Source organism: Corvus kubaryi, unplaced genomic scaffold (assembly GCF_017639235.1).
Source record: "Corvus kubaryi isolate FWS band 111438036 unplaced genomic scaffold, C.kubaryi_AGA036_p1.0 37270, whole genome shotgun sequence".
Lineage (NCBI taxonomy): Eukaryota > Metazoa > Chordata > Aves > Passeriformes > Corvidae > Corvus > Corvus kubaryi.
The window spans coordinates 4,861,382-4,872,995 of record NW_024581083.1 but is presented as its reverse complement, the minus strand read 5'-3'; positions in this window follow the sequence as shown (position 1 = coordinate 4,872,995).

The following is an 11,614-nucleotide window of genomic DNA, read 5'->3' as shown; positions in this document are numbered from 1 at the left end:
GTCTGTTCATTATAATTTCTGGCCTTAAAAGCCTCTGTCATCTCACAGTATGGGAGAGAGGGGAGAGGCAGAAATCAAAGTTCTATTTAGCATCTCTATTTTTAATGATCTCTTTAGAGTCTTAAATGATCATTTAATATCTTCTGTCATCATTTTTCAGCATCTCACACAATCCTAAGCATCACTGTTGGTTTTCATGGCTTTTAGTTCTCTAGTATTTCCAGGCATCAGCAAACTTTTACTCCTGTCTAAGCTGGCAAGGATAATAGTTATATCCATCACAACAGGAATTCAGTGACAATTCACTGAGCTCATCCTAAACATCCTCAACGCAGTTCAATACTTGCAAGTCCATAAAGTCTGTTTTTCCTATGCTCAGTGTGAATCTGCCCCATTTCAGCTCCTTTCAGACCACTGTCTCTTATACTTGGAACACCAAATGCTGCATATTCCAGCTCAGTGATATCACTGCCTGTGAAAAGCCACTACCTCTCATTTGGGCCCTTTCTTTACAGCCACAATCTATCTTGGTTTATAGTCAATTAATAGTTTTAATATCTGCTAAATTCTATTTTTTCTTTTTGTGGAATTGAAGAAATAAAAATTATTTTCACTTAATTTTTCTGACAAAAATTATACCATCTCTTAGGCAACCTCTTCTCTTTCACCTGTTTCCCAGGCTCTCATTAAAATTTTGTTGTTTTCTCCCTGTTATATTTTTATCTTTGTTAAATGCATCTGTGCCTGCTTTCACCTGTGTCTCATTAACATCTAATTTATTGGTATTTAATTTTGCTATGAATATCTTGAATGTAGTTTTACATTAACCTATATCTCTTATAAGTTTATTTGAGATTATGATCAATACATATGCCTTTTTCTTCTGCTCTTACTTCTCATACTACAACAAGTACCCCGGAAAATTATGAATTGTTTATTTTTTTCCCAGGAATCCCTAACATCTGCTTAGATATTTATAAATTGATTTCCACATTCTAGCAAAGCAAAAACCAAATTATCAAAACCCATAGTTTATTTCACAATTCATATCCTCTAAAAACTAGAAAACTATTATTAGAAATACAAGAAATAGATACCCTGCGAAAATGAAATACAAAGTGATGTAAATGAGTAACAGAGAGCTCATTTTAGCAGCATTTAGAATACATGTGTAAGTGCACACAGGTATCTGCTTTAAGCATATTGTTCATCTGAAAACTTCGTGTTAAAACATTTCTCTTTTTCTTTAGGGTGCACTCTTTGGGTGCCTTTCAGAAGACATTTCACTGCACAGCCTCAGATTGCTGAGAGCACAAGTTTGGCAGAAACAAGCATTGTTCTGCTGCTTCTCCTATTTTTGTTTTTTTTTCACAAGTTTTTCATATTTAGGGCTGAGAGGGAAGAAAAAAATATACCATGTAGAGGCCTGTTCAAAGTGAAATAAATTTGTGACCTTTTATTTACACTGGTCATAAGACACTTCCTCATGATATAGAAACATAACTCCTGAAAGTAGAGACTCCGCTGAATTTCCCAGTCAGACAATATGTCCCCAGTTTAATGGATAAAAGCAAATCAAAGAGGGAAACTTTCTTCCTGTCCCTTGAAAGAAGCAAAACCTACAGCAACACTGGCAAAATCTGAAAATGTAGTTTTGGCCCAAACTAAATGCAAACATATGTAGAAGAAAAAAAAACCCCAAACATATATATATATATATATATATATATATATATATATATATATATATGTATCTATCTCAAAGCTCAAACCTACTGTTGTCTCTATTGAGAGGAAGCAATAAAATCCAACAATTCCTCCTCCTCTCCTATAAATTTAGCACTTGGCTAAATTTACTGAGCAGTTATTTCCACGAAGCTTTCTCCACAATCATTCTGTCTCCCTTTCTCTCACTACAACCAGCAGAGAGAGGAGTTAGGAGAAGTGTGACCTTCTGACAGAGGATGGCACTGTGAGAAGACAGAAGAATTAGATGACAACTGGGCATAGAGCCATCAATTCTTTAGCTGGAATATTTTGCCTTTCAAGGTTTCTGAGTAAAAAGTGTGGGTAGGGGTAAGGGAGAAGGTTTAAAGAGAGCCTCAGGAAGAGAGAGAGAATGGGGCAGGGAAAGCTGCAATGTAAGCAATATATATAGATTTGCAGGATCCTTTGTGTGTCCTGAATGGGAAGCTTATCAAAAAGAGCATAAAGCTGTTCTGACAAGATAACACAGTGAGTGGTATCAGAAAAAAAAAAAAAGTAATCTGTTAACAGATCTTAGAAAAGGCTTTTTTTTTTTTGGTTACATATGTTATGATCCGGTTTAAACTCAGAAAAGCAAAGAAAGCTAAGTCTCTGAGCATAAACTGGAAAAAACCTAGAAGGTTCAAAATATTCCCAGAAACGAGATTAAAACCAAACGAGGTTAGATGTTGATGCAAAAAAATTGATGTATTTTATTTAATAGTAAAAGATGTAAAGAGAAGGGAAAAGAAAGAGAGAAAGAAATGGAAAAAAGAAGTGTGCATGGGGGTGGGGGAACAGGGAGAGGTGACAGGGGTTAGGTGGAAGCATATCTCCCATCTGAGGATCCCAATGATGTCTTGTTGCTCCCCTCCATCTGGTGTGCTGGTGGTGAGGGTCCCCCGTCGCTGCCATGGCCACGCCACCACACGCCACCACACCGCCACAACACACGCCACGCCAAAGAGTACAGAATCCCGTGGATTAATAGACACTTTGGGCCAGGTGGGAACGCCCACATGCCTCCTCTTGCAGGGGCTAGCTTGACACTGTCCCTTGCAACACTGAGGGTCTGTTGCATCATCTCTGGTGCTTTGTGCAGGGTCTGGGGACCCCTTTGAGGGGGCCCCTGTGATGGGTCATGTCACCCCCTTCTGCTGTGGATAAGCTTCACACCCCCCGGTGAGGACCCCTCAGACAGGCTCCTCTGCACAGTGGAGGATGGGCAGTCACTGCACCTCTGACCAGAGGTCTTTCCAAGATACCCAAAGCCTGTCCTCCCTCCACCGGTTACTGGAGGGTCTGTATGAGCCTGGCAGCTGATAGCCCTGGGGCTGTGGTCTCCACCTTGGAGGTGTTAAGCTTGTGTGAATGTCCCCAGCCCTGAGTTGTTACTTTATCTTATCTTCATCAGCGATCCGTGTAAGGCCTCACTCAGGGCCCCATTCAGGGTGTGGTAGTCTTTTCTGCAGCTTTTGTAATACAGTTTTAAAAGTCCTTTAAGAAAATGTTTAAGTCATAAACTATAATATTTCAGTCTCTGACAACGTAAGCGCACTTGGGCATTCATAAATGAACATGGCAAACCTCCTGATGAATGGCTGAAAGTGTAAATGGTTGGTCTCTGAGCAAACAGAAAATGCTTAAGGAGAAGTTGGTTATGAAAAGCAAAGACTTTTCAAATGGCAAGATGCTGACAGGTGATTCATTGTCAGAGATATCAATACAGTTTTCAAGAAATATTTAACTCTTGCCATTATTCCCTTTCTATGTGTGACTCTGGGTTTTTTTTTTTAACTTCTATTTGTGTCTGGGAAACAGCAAAAACAAGTCATGTGCTCCATCTGCTTAGGGTAAATAATCATTGGCATTTTTATTCCATTGAAATTAGACTTTTTTTGAAACCTATGTTGACTTACTGTTTTCTTTAGGTTTTATCAGTATATTTTGCCTCATATAATGCCACTTCAATATCTTCTGCTAACACTGGATGCAGGGCATAGGGGTCTTATTTGTACAGGCTTAAGAACCCCTGTTAGGATGAAAAAGCATAATCTCTTATGTTTTAAATATAGCTTTAATCTATACTTATCACTGCAGATCTAAAGTGCCAGAATTATTCAGCTTGCTTTAAAATAATTACAGAGTCACCAGGGACACTTGAGGAATTTTTCAAGGAAGTTAAAAAAATCAAAAAATTCAGGGTGCATGCCTCAGAATTTTGAAGCAAGAAGATAAGTTACTTGAACTGAAAGAAAAAATCTAAAGCAGATCCAATGTCCAGGCTCTGCTGTAAAGGAGAACATATGTCACAATGTGCGTTCTCATTCAAAGTTAACTAGGCAAGAAGGCGTTCACAGTTCTTGGTAACCTTTTTTGAGAAATTAAACCACATTTTCTTACATGAGAACATAAGAAATGGCCTATTAAATAAGGTATTACTTGGTGGTGTGTTCTGCTCTAGACAGTGCCATACAAGACAGCATTAAGACAACAAACAGGATTTTCCTTTCTGTACAGTCCCCTGACCTTACTGTTCCCTTGCACCCCATCCCACTGTGACAGTGGATCTAGAGCACACATTTCAGAAAGGTTCCCTTTAATGAGCAATTAAAAATTTAGTCCTTTTACAGAAGAAATGTGTCCAATTCCTTCTACTTCTTGCTGATACAGTTCAGCTGTCACCTCAGTCTGTTGTGGAAACAAATTCCATTAAATTCATAAACACCTTAATATAAAAGTACATCCTTTGTCTTAGACCAAACTCCCACCCGTCCAACCAATCCACGTTTGTTCTAGCACCAAGGGATTTGATGAACACCAGTTTTTCATTCACTTTATTTTCATGATTTTGTAAACCTTGGCCGTGTCCCCTACTTTAGCCTTATTTTTTTCTCCAGACTGCAGACTCCCAGCTTTTTATTTTTAGTTTCCTTTTAAGACAGAGTCCACATTTCAGTTGCCTTTCTTTGCACTTTTTCTAACTTCATCAAATCTTGAGATGCAGAAAACAAATCTACCTACAGATGTGCACACCAAGGTTTCATTTACTCACAAAGTGCTGCTTCTCTCCTCTTCCCATTTCTTTTCTGAGTAAGCACATAATTTTACCACCCTTACAAACCTCCTAACCTGCCTTTTCGCTTTTCTAACATCCCTGACTTCTCTTATATTTTATAAGCCTCTTAGTCCTTCCTTTTCCAAACTCAAATGTTGTATCTCACTGAACTCTGTTGCATACAGAAGCCTGACAAGACACATCCCATTCAACAGCAGCCTTCAGCAGCTGCTTCATGGACTGCTGTGCCAAGCAACTCTCAGATACTTCTGTTTTGTCTGTTTGCAAATGAGACCTGCCCACATCTACCCCCAAGCTACTAAAAAAACCAAAACAAAACAGATACATTTAAACCACACAGGAGAAGCTAAAGTGGGGTTTTATTTTCAAGCTCAGAAATTTCCTTTTTGGTGTGTTGGGAGGAAGAAAGAAGAGAAAGCCTTTGTAAAGCAAATTTTATTTAACAAAAGAGGATAAATTTTGAGATTTTTTTTTCCTATAGAGTAAGCATACAATGAATGACCTTTAAAACCTGATGATATTTTCTCTTGGCCTGTGAGCTTAGACTCCTTTAACAGTTCCATCTATACCACAGAGAACTAGAAACCACTTACTGCATATGTCAAATTTCGAGCATGACTTCCTAATACTTCACAGTTATTTCCACACCCCTCCCCTCCCTCCCCCTCCCCCCTTCCCCCATATTGTACAGAAAAATAATCTCGACTGGGATTTTGTGAGAATTTTGAAGACACTTTTCTCTAAACTACTATACACAAATATCACACTCTTGGCTTTGCCTGATTCAAACAAGAAAGTCAGCTGCACATTTTCTATTTAAGACTTTGGTCCTTTTCTCACTTGTAGGAAAGGTTTGTTTATTTTAAGCCTTGAAGCTGTTCTAGTCAGCTCTCCTCATGCTGAGAGAAAAGCACGCTTCATCCATTACTATGTCTTCAAACCTCCTAAGGAGATAATTAGGCATTGCAATTGATTGCCATTTATTAATCAGACAGTCTGCTCTAACTTCTTTTGTTTTGCTTTTAAACTGTAACTTTATAGTCGCAGAAAATGACATGGAAATCTAGCCAGATTTCCTTAAGAACAATTCATTCTAAATCATTCGTGTTTTCTTTTTATCCGTTATGTCTTGTCTAATATTTTTTTCCATGGATCATGGAAAAGCATTCAGTTACACTGTTATAGCACAGAGCAAATTTGTTTCATGCAAGAAAACAGATAGTATTTTATCCATAGTATACAACTGATTTTTCTGGCTCACTCTTTCCCATAACCTCTACTGCCCATCTGTATTATTTATGACTGATTAAAAAAACCCCCACAGTGCTATCTCAATATTCATGTCTTACCATTATTTTGGTTACCTACAGCAAGTTTGAATATAATGTTCCAGTTGTTGCCCAGACAAATATATTTTTGTGGAATTAAGCAACAGTCAGCCATACACAATTTCCTGAGGGAAATACATATTTGGAAATAAACATATGAAAACATGCTTTAATTAAATTTTGTTCTATTGCTGTGTGTGATAGCACTGCTGAAGAGTTTTCATAACAGGTTTAAGGATATCATGGGTATGGTGGTGCAGAATGTCTCCAGCCACTCTGTCTCCTGAGGAGAACTCAGACAACTCAGCAACCCAAGTTTAGCATATAACTTCAGTCACGGTGAGAACCCATAAGTCCTTTGTTTTGCTGTTTGCATGTTTTCCCCTGATTGGTTAATGTTTCCCCCTCCCTGTTTTATGTATAAAGGTATGTATATTCATATCCCTTATTTAATATGTATCAGTTCTAGAAAGTTCTTTGTTCCTCAACGCCCCATTGGATCCTTCCCTAAGTCCCTCCTATGTGTTGTCCCCATTGGTTCCCTTGCTGTCAACCCCGCCTACTTGCCTTTACCCCATTGGCTGTGATCCCTTTCCCCGCCTATTCCGTGCTCAGTATAAAATCGCTGGACGCTGTCAAAAATTGGGCTCTTTGTCCCTGTCTTTTCACGGGAATAAACTTGTGTGGAACACATACGGAGAGTCCCCTCTCCTTCTTCTTTGCCTTCACCTTCGTGCCTTCATTCCAGCAACATGAGGAAAGCTCCTTTGGGTGAGGAGCTCTACTCCTTCCTTTTGTGTGTCTCAGTGGGCATTGCTGCCTTCCAGAGAGCTTGCAGCTTTGACCTCCAGGCTTCCTTTTGTCGGCATGTGAGGGGAAAACCCCTTTCAGCTTACCCTAAGCTGCAAAACCCCCTCACATGGGGACAAATTACATTGGCATAATATCTGTGATAGGCCCAACAGTATTCCAAAATGAAATGGTGGCTTTGATCTCTCAAATCAGAAAGCTACAGAAAAAAAAGCATGAGTTCTTAACAGCTTGATTCAATAGAGTTCCATAGGTAGCACTATAGTCAGGCAAGTCAGAATCCCTCACCTTCAGAGTGCTTAGACTCACTCCCTACCCTTCTGGAATGGGTACAAGCTGTTACAGTAAAGGCAGAAGAATCTTCCAAAGTTAAGCAGTAATTATTTACTGGAAACAGACAACACAGGTTGATTTTTAAGATGCATTTCCAAAACAGTGATTTCACCACTTGCAACAGTGGTGTCTTGAGTTTTTAATTTTTTAAGGTGTTTTATTAGTCTTAGGACTTTCCTACAAGTTTGTAAATACACAAAACATAGCAGAGGTGCCCTGAATTCTGCTATCTTTATTTTTGTGATCTGCCTAAATATTAGTTTCATTTCCAAATGTGTCAAACCAAAATGACTCCACTCTCTCTTCCTGCTGTACTCAAACTCTTCCTAAGATTAAGAGATAATATGCAGAAAACTAGTCATCCTGAAACACTGAACAAGCTTTAAAGCACAGCATTGGACTCAAAGGGAATATTGTGTTGCGCTTGGGAGCTTTTAGGACAGGGAGGCTTGAATTTGATTTTGATTTGTCTCAAGTTGCAATTGCTCCTTCTTTTACAACAAGGTACACAAACCAGCCATTGTTTCTGAAGTGCAGAAGTCCTTTCAAATTGATAGTATTAGACTTCACTCCTTCTGTTTTCTTCTGGCTGGCAGATATTGCTCATTTCTAGCCTACCAGAAGGAGAAAAAAACCCATCAGGTACGCCCCCCACTCCCAGATCTCCCTCAACTACAGCAATAAGCAAATCATTTATTTCCAATTTAGCATCTCTCAGATGAAAGAACTATATAGCAATATATAGTTAAAACAATCATGTGTCGCCTTCCTGACCTAATTCTATTCCTCACAAAACCTTTTCTTTGGGAGACTTCTTGAACAAAACAGCTTCTCTCTCTCAGTTGCCATTTCATAAAAAACCCCAAACAAAACCAACAAAACACAAAGCCACCATGTTTTTTGAGTGGACAGAGTTATCCTGAAAAAAAATTTGAACAGATATATTGTCTTTACCATTTAGGAGAATGACATGTTCTAGCCTAAGAGAGGGAGAGATGGAGATCTATCCACTCATCTCAAAGTCCGAGTACCTGTGTTAATCACTGGTTTTGATGTGAGTCAGTTTTTCTGGAGATCTGTGAAAGACTTCTCTGGCTCCACAAGGATGAGCAATCCTACACATGCTCGTTACAGGAAACTATGTGTTTAATTCAGTGTAGCACTTAACATTGCTACTCAGTTTTGAGTGGGGTTCTTTGCAAATCAGAATCTTTCCCCTTTTAAGTCTTCAAGGATTGAATATTGTTGAACTGAGCAGGGAAATTAAGAGAAAGTCACCAAATTCGCTGTCTTGGTTTGAAAGACAGGTGTCTGCCAAGGAAGGCAGCCTCCCTTGGAATGAAAAACATGACCCCCTCCACTCCGAATTACTATAATTCTGAAATTAAGGGGCTTTCAGGCAAAGATATGAGAAAAGGAGTAACAGTTCTTTAGTAATGTATGTATAACAAGGCAGAAAACCAACAAGAAGAGTAACAACAACAAACAAGAACAGAAAACCCAATAAACAGTCTTCCTGCTCCTTAAGCCATTTTCCCGTTGGTGCAGTTCCGGTCACAGCCAGCAGGGGCGCTGGTGGCTCCTGCCTGGGCAGGGCGGGTGCAATGATGTCTTTTCTCCATTCGGACAATTGTGGGCTCAGCTGGCAGGAAGGGATGGAAACGGGGCTTCCTTTGAGAACCCTCAGGGGTAGGCGATCCCGGTGCCCCCTCTGGATAGCCAAAAGAGCTGTAGCAGGGACCTCGGAGTAACAGCTGGGAAGGCAGGGATGAGCAAGTCCCGGAGTGGTAGATGAGATGTATCAGAAACTCAGCAGCTGTAGCTGAAACCGTGGGGCAGCTGGGCAGGCAGGGGATGCGAGTTACAGTAGTAAAGAATCCTCCGAGCAGTGGCAAAAAATGGCGGGGGCGGGGCAGGGGCAGCTCGGCTCTGGAACACAGCAAGAGAAAGGCTCCCTTGGAGGGGAAAGGGGTTGAGAATCCCCCGAGGCACTGGAGCAGAGGGTGAAAGTCCTTTTCTAGTGAGGTAGGCTGTTAAGAAGGTCCCAGTGCAAAGGCCACTCTTATGAGTAGAGCTCCACTCACGGTAGAAGGCAGCAGAAGACAGAACCCCACAGGGGTGGTGAATTCTTCCCACAGCGACTTCAGCCTCCTTTCCCTCCAGATGCCGAGGGTGCAAGAAGAGAGTGAAAAACTGCACCCAACTCCTGCCCCCAGCCCAATTCTTGAAGTATCTCTGCCTCTCCGAGAGAAAAACCTCAGCTAAGAGAGCAGCCAGCCGCACTCTTCCTGGGGCAACTTCTTTTGTCTCTTGTAAGTATCGATAGTTACTGTTTCCTAGCAACCTATGGGACAAAATTCCACGAGGGAAAAAAACAAAAGGAAAGATCCTAACCTGCAACAATCACTTTGACCATAGGACTATAAACTGGTGTTTCAGCCTGGTTTAGTTTCAGCAAGAACCCTTACTACCCTTCTGAAAGTATTGTCACGTGGCTGGTACTATTTCACTGGTCTTTTACCACCTATAAGTGCATGTTTATATGCCCCTCTGATTAGTGTTTCACACTGGTGGCACTCTCTTACATTACACAATTACATTTTCCATCCCTTGTAGATACCTTGCAAAAAATTATCAGTGCAAACAAAGAGTAAAGCAGCAAAGTATGGCAGGACTAGGTTATGTTGATAAGAATTGCTATTCAATGCCGAAGAACTCCCACTGGTGTCTTTGTAAAGAACCACAACTAACTGCTGTTTTATAAAAACCATATAAGCCTTTTCCCCCCTATCCTGGCCACTATTTCTAAATACAGAAATCCTGGGAAAAAGCATTTTAGCACATTAGAATAAAATCAGCAACTATGCATTTGAGCTAAAGTTAGGGAATAATCAACATCCTCATGAGAAATGAGCATTTTCTCTTAATCACAGTGTGCAGCAGCTGACTGTCAAATAGATGTCATTGCTTCTTCTGCCAGAGAGAAACCTCTGAGCAGTTTTATTTTTGTGGAGTCTCTCGGTCTAAGGAGAGACACATTTGTGACATAGAACAGAGGCACAGAAGAGAAGCACACTGAGGTGGATGTTACAACACTCTTGCATCGGTTATCTACCAAATTTTATATTGTTCTGCTTATTCCATAGGACTGTTGAAAGCTGAAGTTTGTGAATAATAGTAAAGAATGATAATATCCTGTACAGAAATCAGAGAGTATAATCTTCTGGAATTTTGTGTCAGCTCACTTGATGCAAGAAACTAAAAACCTTATGTATAAAAAAATACACCTCAGATAGGAAGAAACACGGATATGTGAAATATTCATGTAAAATGTTCTCAAATTAGATGAAGGACATAAATTCACCAAGATTGCCATTCTCTTGCACTCTTCATTATCATTGTATGGGATAGATTTTAAAGATCTAAGCAATAATTCCAATCTGATAATGGGAAAACATTAATTTTGGAGAACATACCAACTAGACCTTATTTACATGAAATTAATTGATGAATTTTCAATCTCTATAAAAATAATGGTATCAGAAGGGTGCTCAGCAACTGAACTGCTAATATTGCCTGCCTGCAAGTATCTGCCATCAAAAGTTAGGCAAGTCAGTAATTTAAATGCAGGAACCTAGGCCCAGGGAAACAGTGCCAACAGCAGCAATTACTTTTCCAAAGTTATAAAATGTAGAGTCAGCACTGGTGAGGTGTCTAAGATAGAATATTTTATGCAGAATCCAGAAGCCAAAACTGATTAGCATTGTTTGTCCAGTTAATGTAAGTAACAATCGTGGAAAAAACTTTTCCAGCCTGACAAAACTGAACCATTTTTAGAGTGCTAACTATAATTTTCCTGTTTCTAAAAGCATCACGGATATATAGCATTTCAGAAGCAGCTCTTATCCAAGGTCTCTCTCATACACTCTTAACTAAGAAAATATCATGATTATGTCCTTATTAGTACAACTAAATTATTCCAGTTTATATCTGAAACCAGTTTATATCCTACTCATGAAAAATTTTTATTAAGCATTTGTGAGCTCAGACAGGTTTTTGTTTTTTCCACCTAGGACAGTGGGCAGAAAGGGAATAGCTGGTTCTTCTACATGTTTCCACAGTATAAATAGTGTTTAAAGAAAAAATTTACAATTTAGCAGCTTGCATAAGATTTTCCAAATAATCTTTAGTAGCCATACTAAAAAGACTTAATCCAAAACATGGTGTGGAAGAAAACCCTTACAATGTAAAAAATATATATCCCCCATATTCCTATTTCAAAACTGAACCAAAGGAGTTAAGATAAAAGCAAGGGGAC